This window comes from Haematobia irritans, chromosome 2 (assembly GCF_050003625.1).
Source record: "Haematobia irritans isolate KBUSLIRL chromosome 2, ASM5000362v1, whole genome shotgun sequence".
In the NCBI taxonomy this organism is placed as follows: domain Eukaryota; kingdom Metazoa; phylum Arthropoda; class Insecta; order Diptera; family Muscidae; genus Haematobia; species Haematobia irritans.
In genome coordinates, this window is record NC_134398.1 from 26,174,632 (window position 1) to 26,192,164 (window position 17,533).

Here is a 17,533-nt window from a genome sequence, read left to right on the forward strand (position 1 = left end):
AGTTTTTATCGGTCCATTTGGTAATGCCTCCATATAGACCAACTTCACTTCTTGAGGGTGTAGAAGGGGCACTGATCACGAAAATTGCTTGAAACTCAATGTAAAATTTCCAGATTTTACTTCTACAGATTTAAGATTTCAAATCAAGACGTTATTTTATAATTTTCTTGCACACTTACAAGAGATGTTAATGATTCCTCTAAAACTCAAACAAAAATGGTTCTTATAAATCCAGAATCTGATATAGTCCTCATCGGTGAAATCTTTAAATTTATCTTCGGGAAGTGTCCTCAAGTCCTCAAGCCCTCCTGAAATTTCAAAGGAAACCCTAATATTTGATTTATGGTGGTGGGTATTTAAGATTCGGCCCGGCCAAACTTACTGCTTTATGTACTTGTTATATAGTAGAAATAACATATACGCAAACTTGAAATCAGTCCTTACAATTTTCTTAATATTGAATTATCAAGGGCATTTCTGAAATACAGTGCACTAGCGGTAACGAGATCTGGAGCAACTGCACTTTACTGGCACCTCACCAAATCGCTTAAATTTCAAGTATGTTACGTAATTTGGTGTGTTGATTCCAACAAAGTAAAAATTTTGGCCCGGAAGTACCCGGGTCTTGAGAAATAGCCTCATTCAAATTTTGCTATATCTCATTCATTTATGTTTCACGTTTCGTAAATATCTGCTAAAGTTTAGGAGATATAACAACAAATTTAAAATGTTTACCCTAATTTTGTGAAAAATTGTACGTATGTAACTTAAAACATTGGGAGCCAAAAGCTTAATACCGAAAAAGAAATTTTCATAAAAAATATACATGAAATACTAAATTTTGTACTTTTTTAAAGCACCGGTGATGCAATGGTTAGCAGACCCGCCTTCCATAAAAAGAGTGATAGGTTCAATCCCAGTTTCGACCAAACACCAAAAAAAAAAGTTCAGCGGTGGATTATCCCCTATCAGTAATTCTGGTGACAATAGATTGAATAAATAGTGTAAGTAAGCCAGTAACATCAGGCTGCCACAACCTAACCTAACCTAGTTCTTATGAATCATTATAAAAATGTCCATAATCGTTCAGAAAAGGTGCTAATGCAGTATTGGCCTCAATGAGTGAAATTAAAAATTGCATTAAAATCGCATTAAAATACTTACTGAAGATGTTAATGAAGTACATCAAAATGTGTGTAGGGGCAATCTTTATATATATACATTGTATATATTAAACACTATAAGCGAATGTATGTATATATTTGTGGCAATTTCAGTTTATAGGTATAGACATTGCTTTTTTTCATTTATTTTAAAATATTTTGCGTGGTTTGAAAATTTGGCCTAAAGGCAATACAAATATGGGCATAAGAACGTGGTTTTGTTGCTGGGTTTTGGATTTCCAATAAGTGTTGTTTACAATGATACTCCTTTTTATTTCGATTTTCTTTTAAAAATTATCATTTAGAGTCTTGTTTAAATGTCATAAATCCAGCAACAACAATGTAAACATGAAGGCATTCATATATCTTTGTACTTGAACTACCCATTTCAATGTTTCACACATTTGCGTATAGACAAACGCATTTGGTGTAGGTTGTTTTCTAACTTTAATTAAGACAAGTTCAACTAGATTGTTATATCATGTGTTTCTTTTTTTGTTATGATTCTTTAGAATTATTTTTTTTTGTTTGTTTGCTATTTTCCCCGAATGAGTTGTTGAAAAACTTTACTCGTCTTAAATCAGGAGTTTTTAAGTTATTGAAAATTAAAATGTAATACCCTAATGATGTAATATTATGCGATGGTGTTGCAATTTATTTAACCATTTCAAACGTTATTAGTTATCAGCTATAGAAACCCCATACTTTCACCTTCACATATACTGAAAGAAGAGTTTTCTTTTCTGAGGAACGAAGTTGTTTGTCGAAAACTTCGTTCCTCAGAAAAGAAAAAACAGTTTTCTTTTGACTCTATAGAATCTTCTTTAAACTGTAATATAAAAAATTAGAGACAATCGTTGAATCGCATATCATAAATTTGGGTTTGTTTGGTCAAAAAGAATATACTCAATACACTGAAAAAAGCATGTCCGGTCTCAAAGATTTTGTCTTTACTTTAAAAAATTTTGGTACTGATTCCGAGCCAAAGAAGCTGAGAATACAAGTAAGGATACTTTTAAGCCACAATTCTCTTTAACATTTGGGTTCTGTGTACTTTCTTCTAAGAAGCAAATATTAATTTTTCGCTTTTTCAGCTTTTTTTCTTCATATGCTATCAAAGTCCTATAAAAACGAGTTAACGACAGCTTTATTTTCCAAATTAGGACTCGACTTCCAGTAAAAATTATGCTATGTTTCAAGTAAAAACGTCTTTAAAATAAAGTTTTGAAAAACATGTCCTATATTTGAACGATTTTTTGCTTTGTAGTCAAGATGCAAAAAAGACAACAAATTTAAAGACAATTTCATTAAATTTAAAGAATTTTTCTGAATTATTAAAGTCAAGTTGACCTTGGTGGGTATCAACACCACCATGGGATATTAACTTTGTCATTCCGTTTGTGACACATCGAAATATTGTTCTAAGACCCCATAAAGTATATATTCTGGGTCGTGGTGAAATTCTGAGTCGATCTAAGCATGTCCATCCGTCCGTCTGTAGAAATCACGCTAACTTCCGAACGAAACAAGCTATCGACTTGAAACTTGGCACAAGTAGTTGTTATTGATGTAGGTCAGATGGTATTGCAAATGGGCCACTTTTACGTATAGCCCCAGATTTGACCTCCGGGGTCTTCGAGGAGCAAAATTCATCCGATCCGGTTGAAATTTGGTACGTGGTGTTAGTATATGGTCTCTAACAACCATGCAAAAATTGGTCCATATCGGTCCATAATTATATATAGCACCCATATAAACCGATCCCCAGATTTGACCTCCGGAGCCTCTTAGAGGAGCAAAATTCATCCGAGCCGGTTGAAATTTGGTACGTGGTGTTAGAATATGGTCTCTAAAAACAACGCAATAATTTATCCATATCGCACCCAGAAAAAAGTGCCTTCGAAACTAAAGGAAAAAATTTTCATCAATATAGTTTATCCATTTTATTTCCATTAAGGTAAATTTTTGTGAAAAATAATAAAATTTACTCGTTTCAGTAAAAAAATCCTAAACTGTAAGCAGTTAGGAATAGTTCATTAACTAGAATAAGGCATGGAATTTTACTCATCCTATTTTCTTCGCTGGGTATAAGAATTTACTTCTGAAAAAGAAAATTTTATTCACCGATAACAAAGCATTCGTAAAAATAAACAAAAACCGAACTAAAACCAAGTTTCCTCAAAATTAGTAAAATTTCTTATAAAATGATAATTGCGACTTCCTTTATAATAGAAAGTTTTTCATACATACGAACAACACTTGGCATAGAAAAATATTTTAGTTCATTCGTACTAAGAAGTATGCAATCCTTTCAAAACTTAAGGAAACACACTTGTTAGAATATAGGAAATTTTCCTAAATTTCTATTGTTTACCTGTAATCGATACCTGTCATCGTAATCGATGTGTTTGCGCGTGGGTGTAATCGATATATTTGCGCGTCGGTTGTTTTTTTAGTTGGAATCGCGTTGTTTTGGTATACGGAGAGATTGTTAAAAAATAATATGGTAAAATAATATAATAAATAACAAATAAAATATATAAAATATTTGTTATTTTAAATTAGTGAGAAAAAATTTCGTTTTTTAAATAAATCTATCAATATTCGTGATAGTGTATAAAGAAAGAAAACACCAGCAGAATAACAACCCTTTCATTTGTCTTCATTTTGGAATCTTCAATTATCAGGTAATATTCAGTGACGCTAACCTTTTGCAACAAAAATGTTTTATGATTTTTTTTTTTTATATTTGTAGGTATTGAAATTGTAAAAGGAGGACAAAATCGTTAGGCAGCAACTTATTAAAAGTGAAAAGTACAAGAAGAAGAAAAAGTGCGTTTTACAGTTGATAATATCACACGGAAATTGGAAATAGTGGAATAATAAACTAATATTTCAAAGAGATTCGATGCTGTTGATTCTTAATAAATATATTCAATATATTAATAAAACATGTCTTTTATTGAAGATAAAATTGCTTATAGAAATAAATAAAATTGTATTTAAAAACGAAGGTAAGCAGTTCTAATTATGAAGTAAAAGTTTTACCACAAATGTGTAAGATTTGTCGAAATGAATGAAAAAATTTCAATAAAATCATTCCATATATGAATTCAAATTAGTTAAATTTTTTCATTCTGTAGTATAGTGGTATATAAATATAGGAAAATGTTAACTAATATATGGAATGCATTATTCCTAATTTCTACGAAAATCACATCGTTCAAACAAATAAAAATGTCTTTGGCGCTATACGAAGTTCAACTTTCTTCACAATGAGTTCATTTTAACTTAAAGAAGGGGTCACTTTTTTCTGGGTGCGGTTCCCATATAAACCAATCCCCAGATTTGACCTCCGAAGCCACCGGAGTACGTGATGTAAGTATATAGTCTCTAAAACTACGCAAACATGTATCCATATCGGTCCATAATATAGTCCCCATTTAAACCTATACGAATATACGAATTTAATCTGCTTTTTTTCGAAGATTATGTTAAGAAGTTTTAAGATATCTTGCCATCGGTAAGTATTGCCACAATCCAAGTAATGCGATTGTGGATGATAATCTTGAGTAGAAGATTCTACGCAATCCGTGGTGGGGGGTACATAAGATTCGGCCTGGCCGAACTTACGACCGTATATACTTGTTATAACTCGCTTTTTAATGGATAATTTTAACTTTTTTGTTTCAAATGGATTAAAAACAGAGTAATAGTTAATAAAATGGTACAACTTATTTAAATTTTGTCGATAAAAATGCGACATCCGTTCCAGAAAAATTGAGAATTTGTGATAAAATATGAGATTAAAATTTTCAGACAAACGTTAGAATGCACTAAAAATCATAAAAAATTATGAAAATTTTTTATTTGGCAAAATATCATAAAATTTTTTAATTCAGATCCAAAATACTGAATTCGAATCTCACCTTAAGAAGTGATGCAAATTCAGTGCAACGGCTGTTGAAATGGTTATCATCCGTCCTATGACAAGCCCATATTAAATTCATTGCTTCTGCGCCAATTTTGCACCAGTTCTTGATTCAAAAAGACAATTTTCACTACGTTTTTGGCGACGTTTTATTTTTGCTGGGAGTCTAAATTAAATTACGTTTAAGTTAATTAATCTAATTTAATTTGTAATTGGAGGACTTTGAGCTAAGGTAATAAATCATTTTCTATCCATTTTTTTTATTCATTTTTACTTATTTATTTTATTTATTCTTCGACAACAATACCCTAATTTCTCTAAATTACAGTACAGGTATTAGAATTTAAAATGAAGTTTATAAAATTATAAATTAAATGACATAAATAAAACATGAAGTAATATGAAACGAAATTAAGCAAAATAAAATAATACGAAATAAAGGGTGATTCTTTTGAGGTTAGGATTTTCATGCATTAGTATTTGACAGATCACGTGGGATTTCAGACATGGTGTCAAAGAGAAAGATGCTCAGTATGCTTTGACATTTCATCATGAATAGCCGAACGATCTGCCACAACGTCGAATTTTCAGTGAATGGGCCCTAGAAAAGTTGGCAGAAAATCCGCTTTTTTATCGACAAATTTTGTTCAGCGATGAGGCTCATTTCTGGTTGAATGGCTACGTAAATAAGCAAAATTGCCGCATTTGGAGTGAAGAGCAACCAGAAGCCGTTCAAGAACTGCCCATGCATCCCGAAAAATGCACTGTTTGGTGTGGTTTGTACGCTGGTGGAATCATTGGACCGTATTTTTTCAAAGATGCTGTTGGACGCAACGTTACGGTGAATGGCGATCGCTATCGTTCGATGCTAACAAACTTTTTGTTGCCAAAAATGGAAGAACTGAACTTGGTTGACATGTGGTTTCAACAAGATGGCGCTACATGCCACACAGCTCGCGATTCTATGGCCATTTTGAGGGAAAACTTCGGAGAACAATTCATCTCAAGAAATGGACCGGTAAGTTGGCCACCAAGATCATGCGATTTGACGCCTTTAGACTATTTTTTGTGGGGCTACGTCAAGTCTAAAGTCTACAGAAATAAGCCAGCAACTATTCCAGCTTTGGAAGACAACATTTCCGAAGAAATTCGGGCTATTCCGGCCGAAATGCTCGAAAAAGTTGCCCAAAATTGGACTTTCCGAATGGACCACCTAAGACGCAGCCGCGGTCAACATTTAAATGAAATTATCTTCAAAAAGTAAATGTCATGGACCAATCTAACGTTTCAAATAAAGAACCGATGAGATTTTGCAAATTTTATGCGTTTTTTTTTTTTTAAAAGTTATCAAGCTCTTAACAAATCACCCTTTATTTCGAAATTTTTTTAAGTACAATAACAAAATATTCTCATATGACAATATCATTATTTGTTTGCAAATATTGTTCAGTGGCAAACATAAATATATCGAAATGCAATGTCAAACATACAAAACTAGCCCTCCCTAATACAATACATCCAGACACAAAAACTCGTATTCTATTCTGGGTGGGCAATTGGAAATAAATGTGAGTAGAACAAAAAAAAACATATAGCTCCACAAATAGGGAGTAGCGATTTATATTCGTCTGGCATGAGTTACAACATTCTAAACACATGTAAGTGGTCACAAATGCCATTCATTGGGTGCCACAATGTGGTTGTGCATTGAAATTTAGTTCAATGTCTGCTAAAAATGTTTGCTTTATATTTCAATTTAACTAAACCAACTACTACACACACACAGACAGACACATATAAACGATAAAATGAGTGGGATAACAGAGGTGTCTATATAAATAATCAACTAGAACATTATTCATTGCAATTGTACCATTTTTTTGTTTGTGCTACTATATAGAAATTTTGCAAAATACATCAAGGTTATCGAATGCTTTGAAAATACAAAAAAACACAAACATAACATAGTAGGATATTTTTTATTAAAAACTGACTGAATTTTAGGCTGAACATACTACAAAGACAATAAGTTATTAGCCTACCACAAAATACAAAAAAAAAAAACAATTTATTTTTCAAAATACCTAGGAATCGTAACGTTTTTGTTTTGTTACAATTTTTTTTCTCCAGAACGGTGGATGGGGTAGTTTGTGGCTCAATTTGGCCAATTTGACCATGCGGTGTACATCGCCAATTCGGCAGATGTTGGTGAGTGCAGTTCACAATTTCGAATTTTCCTTAGACCACGGTGTGCACTATTGCGGACATTATCGACATTTTTATTGGCAAGTTAAAGAGATCTACATCTGTGTGAAAGATCTACATCATATTATACTTTCGACTCAAACTCGACGTCTATCAAAAACGTAGAAATTAGTTTTTTTTTTAAATTTGAAGATTAAAGAAAGTCGAGTTTGACCAATTAATTTTAATTTTTTGAATTTTACCCAGTACAAATAAAATAATAATAGTACAAACACAAAAAAACATCAGAAAAAAATTCCAAGTGATTTAAATTGAATTTTAAAAAATATTCAACTAAAAATTTAATTGGTTCAAAAAATGTTTTAATTGCGACAAAAATCAATCACAACAATTAATTATTCTATCAATTATTTTTTTAATAGAAACAATTAATTTTCTAATTGACTTTGGTGATTGATACTATCCTCCCTGAGATTGAAGACATTAAATTAATTGGATCAATTAGTTTCGATTAATTCAAGACAAACAATTATTTTTTTTCTGTGTATCCACTTCTCTTCTGACGTGGAATTTTCCATCACATATGTGTTAGTATTGTTTGAGACGACTTTTTTTTTTTTGGCTGGGTACTTTTTTGAAATTTATGGTTTCTTTAATTGACATATAGCTTGTTTTCATTTCAAGAGTCTTGTTTTGAAATTAACGGTTTCTTTGCATTCCATATTCTTTATTTTTATTTCTAGATTATTTTATTTTAAATGTGCCTCATATTTTATGAAGCAATTTAATTCGTAATTTAAGCACAAATAATTTTTGTATTTTGCTTATATTTCGATTAGAGATAATTAGAGTTATCTTACGAAAATATTTGCTTGGGAAATATCTATATACATATTATAAATAATGAACTATTTTTGATTATGGTATAAAAACGAAACCGTTTTATACATTTCTAATCATAAAATACGAAACATTTTATTAATTATGATTTAATCATTTATAATTTGTATATGTGATTTATTTTGCCTTTTTAATTAGAATCGTAGGTGGTAGCAAAAATTCTATTATCAGGCAGAATTTATTACTAATCAATATTCATAATGACATTATTGACTCTGAATGCTGCAAGGCGTGTCACCTCATTATAATAAACTAGAATAATAAAAACCAGAATATTATTATAAATTAATTGGAATATTTGTATAAATTAATTGGAGCCCAATCAAACATCTGGTCAGAGAAGTGGTAAATTTCAGACTTTTGTATATGAAGAAGAAAGATATCGTAGTTGAGAATATAAATAAGATCTTCCACTTGGAAGATCGTTGCATATAGGGGTTACATCACTTGCCACAATATCAAAAACTAAAAATATCGTGTTTTAATCGGATACCTCAGAGTAAAAATGTTTTCTTAATTCCAAAAAAAACAAACTTTAAACCAAAGATGCTAAATCCTCAAAATAAGTCTTAGCCTATATTTGAAGCGTTTTTATCTTAAATCTAAAGACTCAATATTTCAGTTAATTTAAGGACGATTTCTTTAAATCAAATATGTTTTTTGTAATGCCTTTGTTCAAAGACATGCGACGGAGGGACGCATATTTACAAAATTTGTTTTCTAAATTGAATGAAAAAAATTTTTGAAGTAAAGATTATAAACTTTGTTTTAATTAAAATGTCATTATTTTAAAGAAATTTGTCTTTAATATTTTGTAAGTTGCGCATCCAAAAATGTAGGTGGCATAATCTGTAGTATCACGTAAATATCTTTTTCCAGTGCGGAATAGGAGAAAACTAAACTTGTCATTCCATTTGTAATACATTAAAATATTTATCTCTGAACTCATAGATATACATATAAATCGATCCCTGTTTGATTTCTGAACTCAAATAAACGTTTGCTTAGATCCCAAGATTTTGACCTTCCCTGAAGGATGTGGCTTCTTCAAAATAAAGACATTCTTAGGGACTTATCTGGGATCAATAAAATTAAAATTAGGATACTGATTTTATTTATTGAATTTACATTCTACATTGAATAAAAGCATACTCGGTTCCAAAGATTTTGTCTTTACTTTAAAAAATTTGGTATTGATTCCGAGCCAAAGAAGCGGAGAATACAAGTAAGGATAATTTTAAGACACAATTCTCTTTTAAAATTAGGTTTTGTGTACTTGCTTCTAGGAAGCAAATTTTAATTTTTCGCTTTCTCAGCTTTTTTTCTTCATATGCTATCAAAGTCCTTTAAAAACGAGTTAACGGCAACTTTATTTTCCAAATTAGGACTCGACTTCCAGTAGAAATTATGCTGTGTTTGAAGCAAAAAACTTCTTTAAAATAAAGTTTTGAAAAACATGTCCTATATTTGGACGATTTTTTGCTTTGTAGTCAAGATGCAAAAAGACAACAAATTTAAAGACAATTTCATTAAATTTAAAGAATTTTTCTGAATTATTAAAGTCAAATTGACCTTAGCCTTTAAATTTTTTCTTTCATGTTAAGATACCCAATTTTAAGTCAAATCACTTAATTATAAGGACAATATGACTTCATTGAAAAGTTTATCGATTTTTGGACAAGGAAAATAACTTTATTTTAGAGAAATGCGTCTTCTATGCTAAGCAAAATTTGTATTCGTATTTTAAAGACATGAAATCTTTGACCTCACGACAATATTTTTTTCAGTGTATTTACGTACTAACAAATGTCAATTTAAAAATTCAAAATTATAACGGATACTCCAAAGAAAAAAATGATTTCTTAATCCCAAAAACACTTTAAACCAAAGATGCAAATATCCTCAAAATAAGTCTTAGCCTTTATTTGAAACGTAATTGTCTTAAATCTAAAAATGCAGTATATCAGTAAATTTAAAAACGATTTCTTTAAATAAAAATATTGTTCTTCACTTTAAGGAAAATTTGCCTTACTTCAAAGACACAAGACTTTAACGGAGAGACACAAATTTTTAAAATTTGTATACTACATTTAATGAAAAAAATTTGAAGCAATGTTTATAAACTTTATTTTAATTAAAATTGCATTATTTAAAAAATTATTGTGTAAATTGGGTTTTCTAAAATTTAGGTTGCATAATATTTTATATGTTAATATTTTTTCAGTGTGGAGCCTCCTGGAACAGCCACTTCATCCAATCCGATTGAAACTTGGTACGTGATATTAACATATGTTTCCGAACAATCAACAATTCTAAAAAGAAAATTTTTAATTTATACTTATTTTGAGTTTCTTTCTTCATACGCTCTCAAAGTTCTAGTTAAAACGTGCTGAAAACATCTCTTTTTTAATGCTTTTTTGCGTTGTAGTTAAAATACAAAAAGCCAAGAAACTTAAGGACGATTTCATTAATTGTAAAGAATTTGACCAAATAAAATCTTCACTGAAAAAAATATTTACGTGATATTAAGGATTACGCAACCTAAGTTTTAGAATGTGCAATCTACAAAATATTAAGGACAAATTTCTTTAAAATAATGAAATTTTAATTAAAATAAATTTTAAAATCTTTTCTTCAAACATTTTTTTCATTGAATTTGGGACACAAATTTTAGAAATTTGCGTCCCTTCGTTAAAGTCGCATAAATAAAATAAACAAACACATTTTTGATTTAAAGAAATCAACTGAAATGTTGAATCTTTAGATTTAAGATAAAAACACTTCAAATATAGGCAAAGACTTAAAGGATTCAGCATCTTTGGTTTAAAGGATTTTTGGAATTAAGAAACCCTTTTTATACCCTCCACCATAGGATGGGGGTATATTAACTTTGTCATTCCGCTTGTAACACATCGAAATATTGCTCTAAGACCCCATAAAGTATATATATTCTGGGTCGTGGTGAAATTCTGAGTCGATCTGAGCATGTCCGTCCGCCCGTCCGTCTGTTAAAATCGCGCTAACTTCCGAACGAAACAAGCTATCGACTTGAAACTTGGAACAAGTAGTTGTTATTGATGTAGGTCGGATGGTATTGCAAATGGGCCATATCGGTCCACTTTTACGTATAGCCCCCATATAAACGGACCCCCAAATTTGGCTTGCGGGGACTCTAAGAGAAGCAAATTTCATCCGATCCAGCTGAAATTTGGTACATGGTGTCAGCATATAATCTCTAACAACCATGCAAAAATTGGTCCATATCGGCCCATAAATATATATAGCCCCCATATAAACCGATTCCCCGATTTGGCTTGCGGAGTCTCTAAGAGAAGCAAATTTCATCCGATCCGGCTGAAATTTGGTACATGGTGTAAGTATATGGTCTCTAACACCCGTGAAATCGATCCATAATTATATATAGCCCCCATATAAACCGATCACCAGATTTGACCTCAGGAGCCCCTTGGAAGAGCAAAATTCATCCGATTCGATTGAAATTTGGTATGTGATGTTAGTATATGGTATCCAGCAACCATGCAGGAATTGGTTCATATCAGTCCATAATTATATATAGCCCCCATATAAACCGATCCCCAGATTTGACCTCCGGTGCCGTTTGGAGAAGCAAAATTCATCCGATCTGGTTGAAATTTGGTACGTGGTGGTAGTATATGATATTTAACAGCCATGCCAAAAGTGGTCCATATCAGTCCATAAACAAATATAGCCCCTATATAAACCGATCCCGAGATTTGGTTTTGGAGCCTCTTGGAGGAGCAAATTTCATCCGAGTCAGTTTAAATTTGGTACATTGTGCTAGTATATGGCCGTTAACAACCATGCCTAACTCAGATAAATCGATCCCCAATCACACAAAAATTGGTCCATATCAAGTTCATAATTGTATAGCCCCCATATAAGCGACTCCCATATTTCAATTCTTGCTCTCTACCACGTATGGACTAATTCACAATTTAGAAAACTATGCTAAGAAGTTTTAAGATACCACAACCCAAGTAATTCGATTGTGGATGACAGTCTTTCGTAGAAGTTTCTACCCAATCCATGGTGGAGGGTACATAAGATTCGGCCTGGCCGAAATTACGGCCGTATATACTTGTTTACTTTGAAGTATTCTTTATAATATGGATTTTTAAACTAGCATTTGTTTGTACGTGAATAGCGAAAAGAGATTGGAAATTTTTATAAATTAAATCTGCATCATAATTTTAATTTTATTGATCCTAGATTTAAAGCCAGATAGGTCGCTAAAAAGTTTCTTTATTTTAAAGAAGCCGCATGTTTGGCTCAGAATTAATACCAAAATTCTTAAAGGAAAGTCAAAATCTTTGGATCCAAGTAAATTTTTTTTTTTAATTGTTCATTCAAGTAAAGATACTCAGTTTTAAGTAAAAATTTATCGAATTTTTGATAAGGCAAAACTTAATATCAGAGCTAGCTGTCATGATGTGGAGGAAAAGGAATCAATTAAACACCTCTTGTGTGAGTGTCCTGCTGTTTTGTGTAAGGCGTAAGCGAATTTTAGGAGCATATAGCTTTAGATTACTGGCGGACCTGGAAAGCGTTAACTTAAGCAGTTTGTTAAAGTTTTTGGAGCAATCTGGTTGGTTCAACAAAAGTAAATAATAAAGAAGGTTCAGTGGTTAAGACTACACTGAAAAAACAGTGAACCCACCAGGAAGAAAACTTTCGGTTAATTTTAGAAAATTTTGAATATTTATTGAAAATTTTAACTAAACAGTATTACAAACGTCCGCATCACGCCGATGTCATAAAAATAAGTACATATTTTTCGACAAATTCAAGAAAATTTATTAGACATAACTAAGTTTTTTCACTTGTTAAAGAAAATTTTGTAGTTTGAAGGACAAACTTGGAGTTCAAAATTGCAAGAATGTCTTTAGTGACATACGAAGTTCATGATGGACGCATTTTTGGTAAAATTTACAAATATAAAGAAATTCTGAACTATTTTGTGGAAGACACGAATTTAGTTCATCTTTATGCTTCATTGGAGTATATTTTTTTCCTCGGGTTTAGTTAATTTAACTAACGTACACAAAAAATTATTAAAGTAAAGAAAACTTTCTCTAAACATAATAATTCCATGAACTAAAATAAAGTTAAATTGGCTTTAGTGAAATAGAGAGTTCACTTTTTTTTTGAGTGTAGAAGTGCCCATATGTAATAGGTACTTTTAGTTAAATGTGGTATCACAATGGACTGAATAGTCTAAGTGAGCCTGAAATTTAATCGGTCTGCCACTTTAACCTAACCTAACACAATATTAGAGCTATGCTAAGCAAAATTCGCATTCGTATTAAAGAAAGTTTAAAAATCATAACTATGACACATACTTCAACGAAAAAAATATTTTTTTTATTAACAAAAAAAAAAAAAAACAAAAACCAAACCATTTGCAAAATCCTCAAAACAAATATTAGCCTTTTTATCCAAAGATTAAATTTTTCACTTAATTTAAGGACGATGTCTTTAAATCCAAAATAGTTTTCTTTACTTTAAAAGAAATTTGCCTTACTTCAAAAACGTATCACTTTAACAGAAGGACGCAAATTTTTATTTAATTTATTTATTTTTATTTCTATTTATTGTAAAAATAACCAAACCTATAGGCCAATAGAAAATGGTTACAAAAAATACTACAAAAATATCTTTACATATATAAATATCTAACAAAAATAAAAATTAAAAAAAAACTAGCAATAATAAATGCTAATCGAGAAAAACAAAGAACATGTGATAATACTTTAACTGGCAAGTGATACAAAGAGTAATGGAAATACGTTATATATGCTCCAATCCTATATCTAAATAAAAAAGTTATAAGTTACCTTAAATCAATTCATGGAGTCTACTAACGAGAGCCTACGAAAAAAAATCCACATATGCCTTGTGATATATTCTACAAGCTTAAGTGTATTGTAGCTTTATTGATATTTGCCGGAAACTCTTTTTTTTTTTTTATACACACAATGGGAATCACAATGAGTAATTTTTTGCTAGGTTTCGTTTTTATTTTGCAATTTCCAATGAACAATATGTATTTATTTAAATTTTATTTATTATTTCTTTTTTTTTTTTGAAAATTTTATTGTCATTGTTGGTGTTGCTATTGAACGAATTTTCACTTGAAATTAACACGCCACAAAATAATTTGTTGATATAAATTTTTTGTATGGACGGCGATATTTATTTATTTGTTTTTTTATTCTTTGTAATTTAAGCTGAACTCCAACTTGCTGCTTGCTTCTTTTTTTGTTGTTGTTGTGGTTTTAACTTTTGTCTGAGGACAATGAAATTTAACACTTTTTTCGGTTATACCATATGGAACTTTCCTGTTTCACTTTTACAGCGTTTTTTTTTACTTTTTCTTGTGATTTCTTTACTTTTATTTTGTTTTAGGATTTTATTCCAAGTTCTCTTGTGTTTTTCAAATAATCGTTGTTGGCTGTTTTAGCTCCTCTAGACAACTGACATCATTTGCAGCGTTTTTTTGTTTTGTCTTACTTGCCGTCTTTCCGTTTAGACTGGTTCTGTGAACGTAAAAGTGTTATACACCCCGTCTTGAACGATGCTCTTTCTTCTCGTCTAAGGTCTCACGTTTTAATTCGTTGCTAATGACTTTCAGTTCAAATATTTATTTTTTTATTATTTTCTTAAAACGGCTAAAATATCTTTTATGACTTTTTACCTTATTTTTTTTTTAATATAGAGATTTTATTATTTAGTGTTAAACATTCACTTAGTATTATAGTAGTTCACTTTTGTTGTAGTTTGGTTGGTTTTTCCTTTGCTTTTTTTGGAATCAATTTTATAGACTCTGTTGTGTTATGGTTTTTATTTTTGCTTTTTATTCCTATTTGTTATCTTCGTTTTTTGGCAATGCCTCGATTGTAGCAGCTGAGTTTTTTACGAGTTTCAAAACTCATCTGACTTTTATCGTTCTCTGTCTGTGAAACCGTCGCTTAAGCCCGCCAACGCTGTACTAAAAACGTTGGATTACTGTCTTGGCCATTAAATAAGTTTTCATCGATGATGTCAGCTGTGTTAGCCATGCTTCGTTGTTAGAGTATTCGTTTCCAGAGTTAAGAGAATATTTAACTATAACTCTCTTAAATGTTATTTTTAAGAAAAGAGTGTGGGCTAAACCAATTTATAAATTATATTCTGAAGGGAATTTTTGTAAAAATTTTACAAATTATTTCCAAAATAACGTGCTGATTTTCTTGTAATAAAGACTAATAAAAAACATAATTTAAGATTGGTTTGTTTAAATCAATAAAGTTTGTCTTTACTTTAAGGGAAATTTGTCTCAGGAAGTAAATTTTCCTTACAGTAAAGAAAGACTTTATTGATTTAAAGAAGCAATCCTTAAATTAACTGAGATAGTGTATAATTGAATTAAATATAAAAGGGCTTGAAATACAGGCTAAGACTTATTCAGGATCAGCGTTGCCAATTTAGCTTTTTTCCCGCTAGATTTGGCTTTTTTTGAAGACGTTTAGCGGGAAAAAAATGCATTTAGCTTTTAGCTTTTTTTCTGGCTTTTTTTCATGACCCTTTTAGCTATTTTTGGCTTTTTTTATTTTCGACATGTTTCTATTGAAATATGGATAAATCGGCGTTTTTATCTAAGCCTTGCTGCAAGTATAAGGGTTTCCACATATTTCAAAGCTCAGTTGAAACATTAATAATGAGTCCAGCCATTATGTGGGCATTTTTGTAGCAAATACACTTTGTTGTAAAGTTTTTTCATTATATACATAAAAGTTATCGTAAACTTTAAATCTACTATTACCATACAAATTTGTTAGATAAACTGTCAGTAAATTATTGGGAATATTATCATTTGACTCGTTTATCCTTTTTATGTTATTATAATATTCTAAAGTTATTACGATATTACTAAATTAAAATAGTAGATGTGAATAGCTTTGTGCACTGAAAAAATATTGTCGTCTCCTTAAAATACGAACGCGAATTTTGGTTATAATAGCATTTGTGAATTTCTTTTATATAAACTGTTTTCCTTGTCCAAAAGACGATAAAGTCGTTTTGTCCTTATAATTAAGTGATTCAACTTAAAAATGGGTATGTTTTCATGAAAGAAGGAAGAATTAATGAAATAGTCTTTAAATGTGAGGAGTTTTTGCATCTTAACCACAAACCAAAATAGCGTTCAAAAATAGAAGATGTTTTTCAACACTTTATTTTAAAAACGTATATATACAATAATTTCTACTTGAAGTCGAGTCTGAATTTGGAAATTTAAGTTGGCGTTAGCACGTTTTTAAAGCACTTTGATAGCTCATGAAGAAAAGGAAAATGTTTTTACTGGGAAATGTAAACTATAGGAATTTTCTACAATTTAAATAAAAGTAATGTATTTCGAATTTTTCACAATTGCAAAACTAAACTAAAATTTTATTTAAAAAAATGACAAATCATTTTTTTTACCAAATCCAAAGCATGCTTAGATCATTTAATATTTTAAAATAACGAGTAAATAAAATAGAGGTGTTGGGAAGGTAGCTCCCACAAAACGAAGGACTTCCAGTAAAAAATTTGTGATAGTAATCAAAATGTATCGAATACGCAAACAGAGCTAATATGCCTTAGATATTGTTACAGTCTCACAGAAGTGGAATTAAAATGAAAATAATATGCATTGTAAGTGAAATAAAGCCTTTAAGTTTGTTAAATTTCAATCAAAAATGTGACTTTTGATACAAAAAAATTTAGCTTTTTTTCTAGCTATTTTTTAGAATTTTTTAGCTTTTTTTAGCTATTTTTTTGGGCAAATCTAGCGGTTTTTGGTGAAACAATTCTGGCAACGCTGTTCAGGATCATTGATTTAAATTTTCTTTTTATACCCTCCACCATAGGATGGGGGTATATTAACTTTGTCATTCCGTTTGTAACACATCGAAATATTGCTCTAAGACTCCATAAGGTATATATATTCTGGGTCGTGGTGAAATTCTGAGTCGATCTGAGCATGTCCGTCCGTCTGTTGAAATCACGCTACTCACCCAACGAAACAAGCTATCGACTTGAAACTTGGCACAAGTAGTTGTTATTGCTGTAGGTCGGATGGCATTACAAATGGGCCATATCGGTCCACTTTTACGTATAGCCCTCATAAAACAAGCAAATTTCATTCTATCCGGCTGAAATTTTGTGCATGGTGTTAGTATACGGTCTCTAACAACCATGCACATAGGTCCATAATTATATATAGCCCCCATATAAACCGATCGCCCGATTTAGCTTGCGGAGCCTCTAAGAG

At 30.7% G+C, this 17,533-nt stretch overlaps 1 protein-coding gene across 5 annotated transcripts in view; it reads right to left on the minus strand.

Moving 5' to 3' along the window:
- The window catches only part of LOC142223746 (uncharacterized), a 202,244-nt gene extending 187,030 nt beyond the window's left edge, over positions 1-15,214 (minus strand). For all 5 annotated transcript variants that reach the window (XM_075293583.1, XM_075293586.1, XM_075293587.1 and 2 more), the window contains exon 1: positions 14,076-15,214. The gene's annotated coding sequence lies outside the window, so the exon portion shown is untranslated. The remainder of the gene's footprint in view (positions 1-14,075) is intronic.
- Positions 15,215-17,533: the final 2,319 nt, after the last annotated feature.